This window comes from Rutidosis leptorrhynchoides, chromosome 3, assembly GCF_046630445.1.
Source record: "Rutidosis leptorrhynchoides isolate AG116_Rl617_1_P2 chromosome 3, CSIRO_AGI_Rlap_v1, whole genome shotgun sequence".
NCBI classification, from domain to species: domain Eukaryota; kingdom Viridiplantae; phylum Streptophyta; class Magnoliopsida; order Asterales; family Asteraceae; genus Rutidosis; species Rutidosis leptorrhynchoides.
In genome coordinates, this window is record NC_092335.1 from 447,677,819 (window position 1) to 447,691,085 (window position 13,267).

Sequence of the window (13,267 nt, forward strand, 5' to 3'; positions counted from 1 at the left end):
TATAATAATCTAAATGGTGCGTGCGTGGTAAAAAAAAGTATGTGAATCCAACAACTTGCCTTTAAAACAAATGCACATATAGATACATGGTATTATATAAAGTATGCACATCTAATGGTATCTACTAATACCCTTAATTTAATGTGTGTCTATATTGTAAGGGTACAAACCAAAGTCCCACATCGGTCACGGGACAAAATAAATGTATGTATATAAGTCTAAGGAAAAGTCATTATATCACCAATTGATTTTAGAATAAGGATGAACTCTTAGGCTTATATTGCAGGACATTGTGTTTGGGCTATGCGATCCTAACAACTGGTATCAGAGCTAGGCTATAGCCCCGATGTGGTGGACGGCGAAATGGGCGCACCCCGATCGCACGCAGCAACGTGGCGCACCCTGCAGTTGTATGCAGCGATGAGTGGACCCAGCTATCGTTCGAGGGGACCCTGGCACGATGAGTTGATCACGGAAGTCTTCCGAGGTGGCTGTAAAGGTTGGATCTGGACTATCGTTGGAGGGGAGGCCCAGATAGACTTTGGTTTGAGGGCAGGTTTGTAAGGGTGCAAACCAAAGTCCCACATCGGTTACGGAACAAAACAAATGTACTTATATAAGTTTAAGAAAAAGTCATTCTGTCACCAATTGTGCTTGGAGTATGCGATCCTAACATATATTTCTTTGAGATAAACATCTTAACAACATTTACCACTTGACCATAAGATAGTAAGTGGTCTTATATTACCAATTAGCCATGAGATAGTAAGTGGTCTTATATTATTAAAGTAAACGATGAAGACATTATACCTAAGAACTTAAGTAACCCTAAAACCTAATTAAATCTAACATTGTGCCCACAATGGTAATTGACCCATATAAGTATTGTCCAATATATATGAGTGTATCAGTGTATGAAACACTAGAAGAACCTGAGTAAATGAAAGCGACGTTTCTGTATTTACGATGTCAAACCATCAATCATCATCGTCGCATACTCGCATGTTGCTGATAAAGTTGGTTCCTGCAACGACCTTTCTACACAAATCATGTTACGATTGCCCGGTAACATTGTTACTTCGGTTTGAATCTGTATCCAAACACCGGTACTCTCTTATCTCAAATCCTACCTTCAATCTCTGTTGTATTGGGCGAAAAAGAGGAAGATGAATCCTTCTTCGTACTGAATTTAACCGGCATAGCTGTCTGATTCAATTTTGTAGCAAATACGCTTTACATACTCTGCAATTTTGGTAAAGAAGTAATTTATTATGTTCCCTGTGTACATCACTTCATAGCGTCCCTATGTAGCGTTTGATGTGCATCTACAGGTAGGTATTCTGTCTTTATTACTTCACGTTATTGGTGTACTTTTATTTAAACTTTCATCAAAAGATTATCGAATAAGATTTTTTTTGTTCAAGCTATCAGTTAAAGATGAAATTTTTTACTCTTATAAAGCTTATCAATATTGTGGTCAAATATTTTGGGTCATCCATGTTTATAATTTTTATGATTTATTATGTTTGAAACATTCTTGTGGAATCATTCCAACAACGCTGCCATTTAAGAGCTTCAATTTGTTCTTATTAACTATGGCTATATTAAACTCCGTGAAATCACTTAAATAAGATGCAACTGTGTCTCTCCCAATTCAGTTTTGCATAGACATGACATTATATATGATCTTTTTGAGTTCAAATTACATCAATAAAACACCAAATGATTATTGCTCGATGAAACACCAACGGTCGAGGTTATTCAAAATGACTGCAAACATTCTTGGATTCAACCAAGAATTCATAATGAGACATATTTCTCCATTAATTGTCCTTCAAATCAACTGCACTTCTCGTAAAAAATACACTCGAATACGTTTTACAACCTCCATTATTTTATTACTCCCGCTTACAATTATAGTTTGGAAGTATTTATGAACGTCCTTGTTGATGCATATTTGTAATCCCTAGTTATATTGTACTTATCCGTTTACTTATTGTCCGACTTGTAATATCGTATGTTATTGAATTATTGAATGTTGGTTTATAACCATGAATGTTGTAACAACCCGACTTTTTCCGTTATTATCGTTACTTATCCGTTAAATATTTAACGGTGATTACTTAGATGTAATACCCCGTCAGAATTCACTAACGGTGTATTAACTCCGGTCCTACAGTTTAGCGGTCACGCCCTCTATATGAGACGTTTCCAAAAAGTATTCGCATTAATTATCAAAGTAAAGTCATTTGTTAAAGAAAACGTAACTTGAAAGTATTTGACATAAATGACTAACGTAAATGAACCCAAAATATCTCAATAAGTAAATACTTTAGATGTGAATAATTGTTCTTGAAATAAAGACTTTAAAATATGCTGGATACCGTCCAGTTCTAGCAGCAGACAGCATAACAACTTCAATATAGCGGAAGCACTACCTCTATGGACCTTAGATAAAACATGCAAAACGTCAACGAAAAACGTTGAGTGAATCTACAGGTTTAGTAAAGCATTTCGTAGGTTAGGCCACAAGATTTTCTAAAAAACATCGTAAGAAAAGTATACATTATCATGAGCACTTGATTATAAAGCTTTAACATTTGTGTATAGCCGAGCCATACGTCTTCAGTTTACCCTATCTAAGCGATACACCGATCAAGTGTACGAGTAACAACAAAATAAGCACCAGTTATGCTGCGGTGAGGTTTGTCAAACCTAATGGTACCATCCCTATAAGTCGAGCTTACAAAGTAACTAATATAATCAAGCTAAGGGATTTTTGATCTGAACTCATATGTATATGTTTAAGTTACTTGTGCCTAATATGTAAAACATTTGTAAAAAGCATGTATCTCATCCCCGTAAAAATATAGTAGGGACTGTAGACTCACCTTAGCAAGAGCACCTGAAATATCTTTGCAAAACGTACTGTAGTCGAACAATCTCGACCGAACAACGCAACCTAATCATGTAAGTCACCTTAAGTATACACATATAGGTCATACTATGTCAACCCATAGTGTACGCAAAGTCCTAGTGCTCAGACTGACTCAACAAACAAGTAAAAGTCAACTAGTCCAAGCAAGTCAACAAAAGTCAACCAAAGTCAAACCAAAAGTCAACTCGGTCAAAGTGGTCAACTAAAGTCAAACATCTCAGTAGGTCATGCAAACATGGTCAACATGTCAAACCTAGGTCAAGTATCACTTTACAACTTATAGTTAAGCAAATTGCACATTCGCAGTTTAAAGCATGCCTTCGAAATACGTATATCGTAGAAAGATTCAACTATAGCTCATAGCACATAAATCATAAAATTATGACCAACTCCAGATCACATATATACTTAAAATCTATTCCAAAAAGTCTAGCCAAAGCCTCATACGATAATTAAAAGTCAGAAGGGGTCTAGTTACAGTTTACTAAATCAGTTTCAGCACCCGCATCAGTTTTGAAATATTTCTCAAAAAATATAGAAAATATATTTTGATGAACGGCCAATTGGATTCATCTCAAAACATTCCAAAATTTTAGTGGTAAAATAATCAAAGACATATCTTTAGCCAATGCGTACAGTTTAATCAATCTTTACAGACCTTCCAGTTTTGTTCATCAAAAAGACATGTCACTTAGACTTGCATATATTTCATGGAAAATCATGTTTTTGTAAGTTCGCATACAAATGAAATATGTCAAGTAACATATAAACTAACCATATTCTAGAAGATCAAAGTCTCATTCAACTCCTAGTTCACTCTAGAAATTTTTGTTTAACATTCAAATCAGTTTCAACTCACTAAACAATACGAATCTTCGTTTTAACATATCGGAAGCATTACAAAAGCGTTTAACGTAAATCTTAGTCTAACATGCATGGTTTTTTCAAGGAATACAATAATAAACTTTTCATTAGCCAAATCACAAAGTAATCAAGTCAGAAAATTCATATTACGAGCATAACCTAGTCAAAACTTCGATTAAGCATAAATTGAGCATACGATAACGAAATCACGCAAAATCAAAGTCTAAAATTAATAACTTTTAGATATATATCCATCTAAACATAATACAAGATCAGTTCATAAGTCAATTTTATCAGACCTACAAGATACAAATTCATTTTTCATGCAAACATCACCAATCGAGCAATCAAACGATAATTAACAACACAAAACACCATTAATTGAGCACTAGACTCTAATACACTATGTAATTGCTTAAAAATCTGAATTATAGAAATTAGGGTTACTAGTTATACCTTAAAATCACGAATTACTAGCACGTACGTGTAGGGAACGACACAAGGAACAACGTTCGTACACGGGGTTTGATCTAATTTTAAGTTTTGAGGGTGGTGGTGTGATGGCGGCCGACTGTTCCAAGGGGGAGAGGGGAGAAGAAAATCGGCCAAAAAATAAAATAAGAATGAGGGTTTCTCAAGTGATCTAGCCTTTTATATCGGGTTAGGGCCTCAAATTAAATAATTAAAGTCCAATACTAGCAAACATGAGTACAAAATAGAAACACAAAGGGGCTAGGGGGTGGTCGGCCGAATGGCCCTATCATGGGGTCTCGAGCTCGTTTTTGCTTAACTCTTGGTACGCGCGTGGTCCGTTTTGAGCGCCATTAACCGTACCGAGTCTCCGGAACGTTAACTAGTCGTTGAAACGAAATCACCGAGTTTAATTTCGTAAATAAATAATAAATTAAAAATAATTTTCGTAAAGTCAATAATTATTGAAAATAATTATTTTGTCGTTTTTCTGAGTTCCGTAAACTGAAAAGCTTTCTAGGCGATTAACTTAATCGTAACGTTTTCTAATTATTTTGCTATTCGAAATAAGTCCATAAATTAATATAACATATTAATTCAAGTAATCCACTAGGATCAAATATGCATTTAGTCTTATTAAACACACAAAGTCTAAGTAAACATCGTTAAATACATAACGGATAAGTAACGATAGTAAACGAAAAAAGTCGAGTTGTTACATTACCCACCTGTTATGAAAAATTTCATCCTGAAATTTTAGTGCTCATCCACTGTAGTCGTCTCCTCGGGAAACAGTTGTGGATACTTCAGTCTCATCTGATCTTCACGCTCCCACGAGAATTCTGGTCCTCTACGGGCATTCCATCTAACCTTAACGATTGGAATTCTGCTTTGCTTTAATTACTTGACCTTATGTCCCATAATCTCAACAGGTTCTTCAATGAAATTAAGATTGGGATCAACTTGTACCTCGTCTAAAGGAATTACCAAACTTTCATCTGATAAGCATTTCTTCAAACTGGAAACATGAAAAGTATCATGAATCTCACTAAGTTCTTGCGGTAGTTTCAGCCTATACGCTACTGGACCAATTCTTTCGGTAATTTCAAACGGTCCAATATATCTCGGACTTAACTTTCCTCTTTTGCCAAAGCGTACTACACCCTTCCAAGGTGATACCTTGAGCATAACTTTGTCTCCAACCTGAAATTCCAAATCTTTCCTTCTAATGTCGGCATAATTCTTTTGACGATCTCGCGCTATATTCATCCTCTCTCATATCTGCGCGATCTTCTCAGTCGTTTCGTGCACAATCTCAGGACCAGTCAATTGACTATCTCCTAACTTAGTCCAACATACAGGTGATCTGCACTTTCTGCCATACAGTGCTTCAAAAGGCGCTGCCTTTATACTTGCGTGATAACTATTGTTATAAGAAAACTCTACTAACGGTAGATGTCTATCCCATCCAATTCCAAAGGTAATAACACACGCTCTTAACATGTCTTCCAATGTCTGGATGGTTCTCTCGCTTTGACCATCAGTTTATGGATGGTACGTTGTACTCATGTCTAAACGGGTTCCCATGGAATCTTGCAAAGCTTGCCAAAATCTAGATGTAAATCGGCTATCTCTGTCAGAAATAATGGATATCGGCACTCCATGAAACTACTTCCTTTATGTAGATCTGTGCCAACTTCTCTGTAGAGACCCGTCCTAATCCATAAGAACGAATACAATAACATTTGGTTACATCGCGAGGTACTTGACCTCTATATGATACATTTTACAGACTTAGTAATAATCTTGATGAACTCAACGATTCGAATGCAACGACTTTCGAAATATGTCATGAATGACTCCAAGTAATATCTTTAAAATGAGCAAATGCACAGCGGAAGATTTCTTTAACACCTGAGAATAAACATGCTTTAAAGTGTCAACCAAAAGGTTGGTGAGTACATTAGTTTATCATAATCATTCATTTTCATCATTTTAATAGACCACAAGAATTTCATTTCCATTTCTCATAAATATACGTCCCACGCAAAGAGACAAAAATCATTCATATGGTGAACACCTGGTAACCGACATTAACAAGATGCATATAAGAATATCCCCTATCATTCCGGAAAATCCTTCAGACATGATAAAACAACATCGAAGTACTAAAGCATCCGGTACTTTGGATAGGGTTCGTTAGGCCCAATAGATCTATCTTTAGGATTCGCGTCAATTAGGAAATCGGTTTACTAATTCTTAGGTTACCAAGCAAAAGGGGCATATTCGGCTTTGATCATTCACTCATATAATGTAGTTTCAATTACTTGTGTCTATTTCGTAAAACATTTATAAAAATTACGCATGTATTTTCAGCCCAAAAATATAAAGGGTAAAAAGGCAAATAAAATCACAATACTGTATTTTGTAGTAAAAATACATATGACGACATTGAACAATGCATGGTTGGCCTCGGATTCACGAACCTATATCATTTTTATATCTATTAAAACGTATAATCGTAATCGAACAAATTTATATTATTATTATTAGTGATATAACTTTCATATTAATAACTTATTTACTTCATTATACTTTTCATTTTATATATTTTAAATAAAAGTATTTATATACTTAAATTATGGTTATTATGTATTTTTATATAAATAATCTTTGTTTGATGTATTAATAATACTAATAATAGTAATGATAGAAATAATACTAATTATGATAAAACTCATGATAATAATAATGATAAAATAACTACAATACTTTCATAATTATATTCAATAATTATTATCTTAGGTTTAATTTTAATTATATTATACTTTGTGTATATATTCAAAAAGATTAATATTTACATGATTTTATTAGTATATATATATATAACTTATTATAAAAAAATATACCTAATTTGTTATATAATAGATTGTTAATATGATTAATACATTTTTATATGTAATATTACTTCTAAGTATAGTTTCGTATAAATAATATTTATTTGGTAAAATAACGTTTATAATAGTAATAAAAATCGTATTTGATTATAATGATAACAATACCGATATTAATGATAATTATAGTAATGATATTAGTAATGATAATTAAATGGTAATAATACTTACTACTTAATACTAATAAAAATAATAATAATAATAGCAATCTTATTATTAAAGATAATAATATAACATTAGTAATATAAATAATGATAATTGTAATTATATTCATGATAGTAATAATAAATAATAAATAATAACTAATACTTATATTAATAACAATAACAATAACAATAATATTAATACTAGTAATAATAACATAAATTAATAACAACAATAATAACAATAATAATAATAGTATTAATAATAAAAATAATAAATGATAATTAAACTACCTTATAAGCTCATCTTAAAAAGAATTGCACTCAGCAGGGATTGAACCCGAGACCTCTAGCTCCCCGACAACCACCCTTAACCATTCCACCGAACCCGTTTTTCTGTTATTATTCGATACCCGTATATATTTAACTTATCACTATGCCAGTTCTACGTCTTCTTCTCCCTTCCAAGAACCAATCGACTGGAACCCCTAAAGTTTAAATGTCTGGTTTTTGGATTCGTATTAAAAACACAAAAGCGATTAACTAAGGTTAATTGAATTAACAATCAAAGAAAAAAATGCGAAGAAACAGACGACTGTTGTTCATCGATAGAAAAAATAAAATTAAATCTTTAATTTCGATTTTTAAAACGTTTTACACAAAAATTATAACACGAATATTGTTTCAAATCGATCTTATAAACTCTCTTAATCGTTAATTTAACTGCAAACATCAAAACTAGCTCCAATTTTTACGATGAACGCTCCGGTTGACTTTGAAAACCAAAACTTTGACCTCCAAATTCGTATTCGATATGAAAAATTGGCACTTGAAACTTTATAGGAAATTTAAATGAAAGATTTCTAACATCTTTGCATTTACAGATTTTAAAATGTGATTTGAATTTGGGGTTTTTGACAAAATGGCTAAGAACAGAGAATAAACTCTGTGTTCTTCAAATAATTCTTTTGATTTTGCTTTTCCAACTCGAATTGTACTGATAGGGAATTAAATAAAGGTTATCAGATATATTTCCAGCTAATTTGCTCAATTACCACTTGTTTTGTAGTTAGGATATGGCGACACACAATATTCCCTCAGGTACGAATATAATTAAAAAAATTAAAGATGATAACAACAGCTAACAGATTTTTAGATGCTTCTATTTGAGGGATTCAATTAGGCAGACACAAACAAAATATTCTGTAAAATTCGATGGGGATGTGCATCAGGAGTCGCAACTGTATCGGATTCAATATATTTATCAGTATATGTATAATATACCTCTATATGTATTTATCCGTATTTATATTTTATAGATTATAGTTAAATTTTATTACTAATATAAATAATATTTTATTACTCTTAATAATAGTAATACAAATACAAATTTATAATAACATATTAGTAATAATAATATTATTACTAATGATAACTATAATAATTATTATAAAATGTATAACAATGATATTATTAATAACAATAATATTAACAATAATAATACTAATTATAATCATAATAACAATAATACTAATAATAATAATAATATATTATTTTATATATATACCAACTTTCATATCTATATATTATCTTTTGATAATAGTAATTATATCTAACACTGATTTTAATAATGGTAATAAAAATATTAATATTATTAATGGTACTAATAATATTATATTAATTTTATTGATAATATTAACATTAATAATACAACAACTTATACTTATCAAATTTCATATGTATATATATACTTATAATAATATTATTGATACAAATATTAATATCAATATTAATGTTGATGATAATATTAATGAAAGTAATGATCATAATTTTAATATAACATTATATTTTAACTTATAAATACATATAATACACTAACCTTATATTTCATATTTATTTATATAGTAATCTATTTGAATATTTTATACTTGTTACAATGTACATATAATATTACTTATACATAGAAATCAAATATATTTATATATATAATTGTTTTAGATTACATCTAATTATTTTGTATTTTACATATTTAGTTCTAATGTTTATTTTATAATTTCAAATTATTATATATACAAACATTCATATATACACATATTTATTTACAACCATTGTTCGTGAATTGTCGGGAATGGTCAAAAGGTAATTGAATACAGGAACGTAGTTCTAATATTTTCGAGACTCAACATTATAGACTTTGCTTATCGTGTCAGATTCAAATAAAGATTTGGTTTAAATTTGGTCAGAAATTTCCGGGTCGTCACATTCTCCATCTTATCCGTCTCCTTAATCGGTAGAAAATGAGCTGACTTTGTGAGACGATCAACGATAACCCAAATCGTATCATAACCTTCCACAGTCTTGGGTAACTTCGTAATAAAATCTATAGTATTATTTTCCCACTTCCATTGGGGAATCTCTGGCTGTGTCAGCAATCCTGATGGTTTCTGATGCTCCGCCTTGACTTTAGCACAAGTCAAGCACTTACCTACATATGTAGCGATATCAGCTTTCATGTTAGGCCACCAGTACAGTGCCTTAAGATCTTGGTACATCTTGTCTGATCCAGGGTGAATAGAATACCTTGTCTTGTGTGCCTCATCTAGCACTAGTTCCCTTAATCCACCAAACTTTGGTACCTATATTCTGTCGATGAAATATCGGGTTCCATCTTCTCTAATAACAAACTTCTTATTAATTCCTCGAAGGGAATCGGTAGCAACGTTCTCTTCCTTTAACGCCTCTAGTTGTGCATCGTGTATCTGAGAAGTAAGGTTCCTTCGAATAGTCATATTCAATGCTCTAACTCGAATAGGCTTAACTTTTTCCTTCCTACTCAATGCATTTGCAGCTACATTAGCCTTGCCAGGATGATAGCAAATGTCACAGTCGTAGTCATTCAATAGTTCGATCCAACGTCTCTGTCTCATATTAAGCTGTTTCTGATCGAAGATATGCTGTAAACTCTTGTGATCCATGAAAACTGTAAACTTAGTACCATACAGATAGTGTCTCCACATCTTCAGTGCAAAGACCACAGCACCAAGTTCTAAATCGTGAGTCATATAGTTCTGTCCGTGTATCTTCAATTTTCGTGATCCGTATGCGATCACTTTCTTACGTTGCATCAATACGCAACTAAAACCGTGTCGTGAAGTGTCGAAGTACACCACAAAATCCTCGGTTCCTTCAGGTAAAGAAAAAATCAGTGCAGTCGTTAATTTCTCTTTTAACAATTGAAATGTAGCTTCATGCAACTCTGTCCATTCATACTTCTTACCCTTATGAGTCAATGTTGTTAACGGTGGAGCGATAGTAGAAAATCCCTCAATGAATCTTCTATAATAACCGGCAAGACCTAAGAATTGTCGTATCTGTGTTGGCGACTTAGGAGTCTCCCATTTCTTAACCGTTTTTATTTTCGCGGGATCAACTTGAATACCATTGACACCTACAATATGACCCAAAAATTGCACTTCTTGAAGCTAAAAGTCACACTTCAAAAATTTCGCGTACAATTGCTCCTTCCTGAGCATCTCTAGTAGCAAACGAAGATGTTGCTCATGCTCTTTCTAGTTCTTGGAGTATACCAGAATATCATCGATAAACACAATAAAAAACTTGTCTAGATACGGCTTACACACACGATTCATGAGATCCATGAACACAGCCGGTGCGTTCATTAATCCAAACGGCATTACTGTGAACTCATGATGCCCATAGCATGTTCTAAACGTTTTCTTCAGTATATCTGTCTCTTTTACCCTCATCTGATGGTAACCTGACCTCAGATCAATCTTAGAGTAACATGCGGATCCTTGTAATTGATCAAATAAGTCATCAATCCTCGGCAACAGATATCTATTCTTGATAGTTAACTTATTTAACTCCCTGTAATCAATACAGAGCCTCATAGATCCATCTTTCTTTATCACAAACAGTACAGGAGCTTCTCATGGCGAAGAACTCGGTCGAATGAATCATTTGTCTAAAAGTTTTTGTAGTTGACTAGACAACTCTTGCAATTCTGGTGGTGCAAGTCTATACGGTGCACGTGCTGCTAGAGCTGCTCCGGGAACAAAATCAATCTGGAACTCTACATCTCTATGCGGAGGTAATCCGGGTAACTCATCTGGAAAAACATCGGGAAATTCTCTAACAATGGGCACATCTTTGAGTTTCTTGCCTTCAGATTCAGTTTTGCTCACGTGAACCATCATAGCAAGACAACCATTTCTTATGCGTTTTTGCGCCTTCAAACAGTTAATAAAATGTAACGGCGTATTGCTTCGCTCTCCATACACTATTAGAGGTTCACCTTCGATAACAGGAATACGAATCGCTTTCTGGTGACAAACAATGTCGGCTCTATTCTCGGCTAACCAGTCCATTCCAACCACAAGGTCAAAACTTCCTAGCTTAATCGGTATCACATCTATCTTAAACAACATTCCAGCCGAAGTCAAAGTGCAACCACGGTAAACCTTATCAGCACTCATTAGATTACCATTCCCTAGTCCTGTAGAGTATGAGTTTTCTAATGACGATATAGGATTCTTAAGTCTGTGGCAAAAATCTCTAGACACAAAGCTTCTATCAGTTCCGAAATCGAAAAGTACATAAACATGTTGATTATCGAGTAGAAACGTACCCGTGACAAGCTTGGGATCATCACGAGTTTCATTAGAGTTAATGTTGAAAGATCTTCCTCTTGCAGGTTCAGCAGTCTTAATAGCAGTTGGGAAATCCTTCCAAAAATGACCTTCTTTTCCGCACCCATAGCACATATTCAAACCAGCTTTACATTCCACAGCCACATGTCCACTCTTTTTACACTTATCACACTTCTTCAAAAAATCTCCCGGATGATGCATATTACATTTAGCACACAACGGGAATCTTCCCTTATAGCTAGAACTAGCATTCGGAGTTGCAGTGTTGCCCTTAGCGTTATCTTGTTTCTTAAAACGCTGCTGATTGAAATTCTTCCCCGAGTTATTGCTGTTCCATTTCCTCTTGTTATCATAAGTCTTAGACTCAGTTGAGGCAGGAGTTTTCCCTCGCTCTTCAACTTGATCCATTAACTCACCAGCCATCTCAACAGCCTCTTGTATATTTCTTTGCTTCGAAGTAGTCACACCGCTTTGAATATTCTCGATTAAACCTCTCGCATACAGAGTGATCTTGCGGTGTTCGGGAGTAACCATGTATGGACACATGAGAGCGAGCTCAAAGAACCTCTTGTTGTAACTGGCCAAATTAGTACCCACTAGCTTCAAGTTTTGGAGTTCACGCTCCATCTTAAGAGTTTCAGTGTAAGGACAATACTCTTCTATCATCCATCGTTTCAAATCCTCCCATGAAGTCTCAAAAGCCTGGTCCATGCCTAAAGAATTTGGATAAGTATTCCACCATGTCAAGGCGCCATCTGATAACTTAGCAGATGCAAACTTCGTTCTATCCGCATCTCTACAACAGCTGATACGAAAAACAGATTCAAGCTTCTCAAACCAACGAGTTAAACCAACTAGGCCTTCGGTGCCATTAAACGAGTGTGGTTCACAGCTCAAGAAAGTCTTGTACGTACACCCTTCTTGTCCATTGTTCTAAGCATTAGTGGTATCCTAGTTTCGCTGATTTGCAGTGTTGACAGTGTTGCTGTTAGTTCCGTTACAGAGTTCTGCTACAGCCTCGGTTGTTCCTTCGGTGATCCACCGATGAACATCAGCTTGGGAAACTGGCTTTGGTGGCATTATCATTCTGGTCAGGATAACACACTCGGTTAGTGTCAATGAAATCGATACATAAAAATATACTAGCAACGGGAATGATGAATAGTAGGTCATATTAAATCATAACGATTCTAGTAGGACTAGAAATAAGTAGTAGTGATACATAGT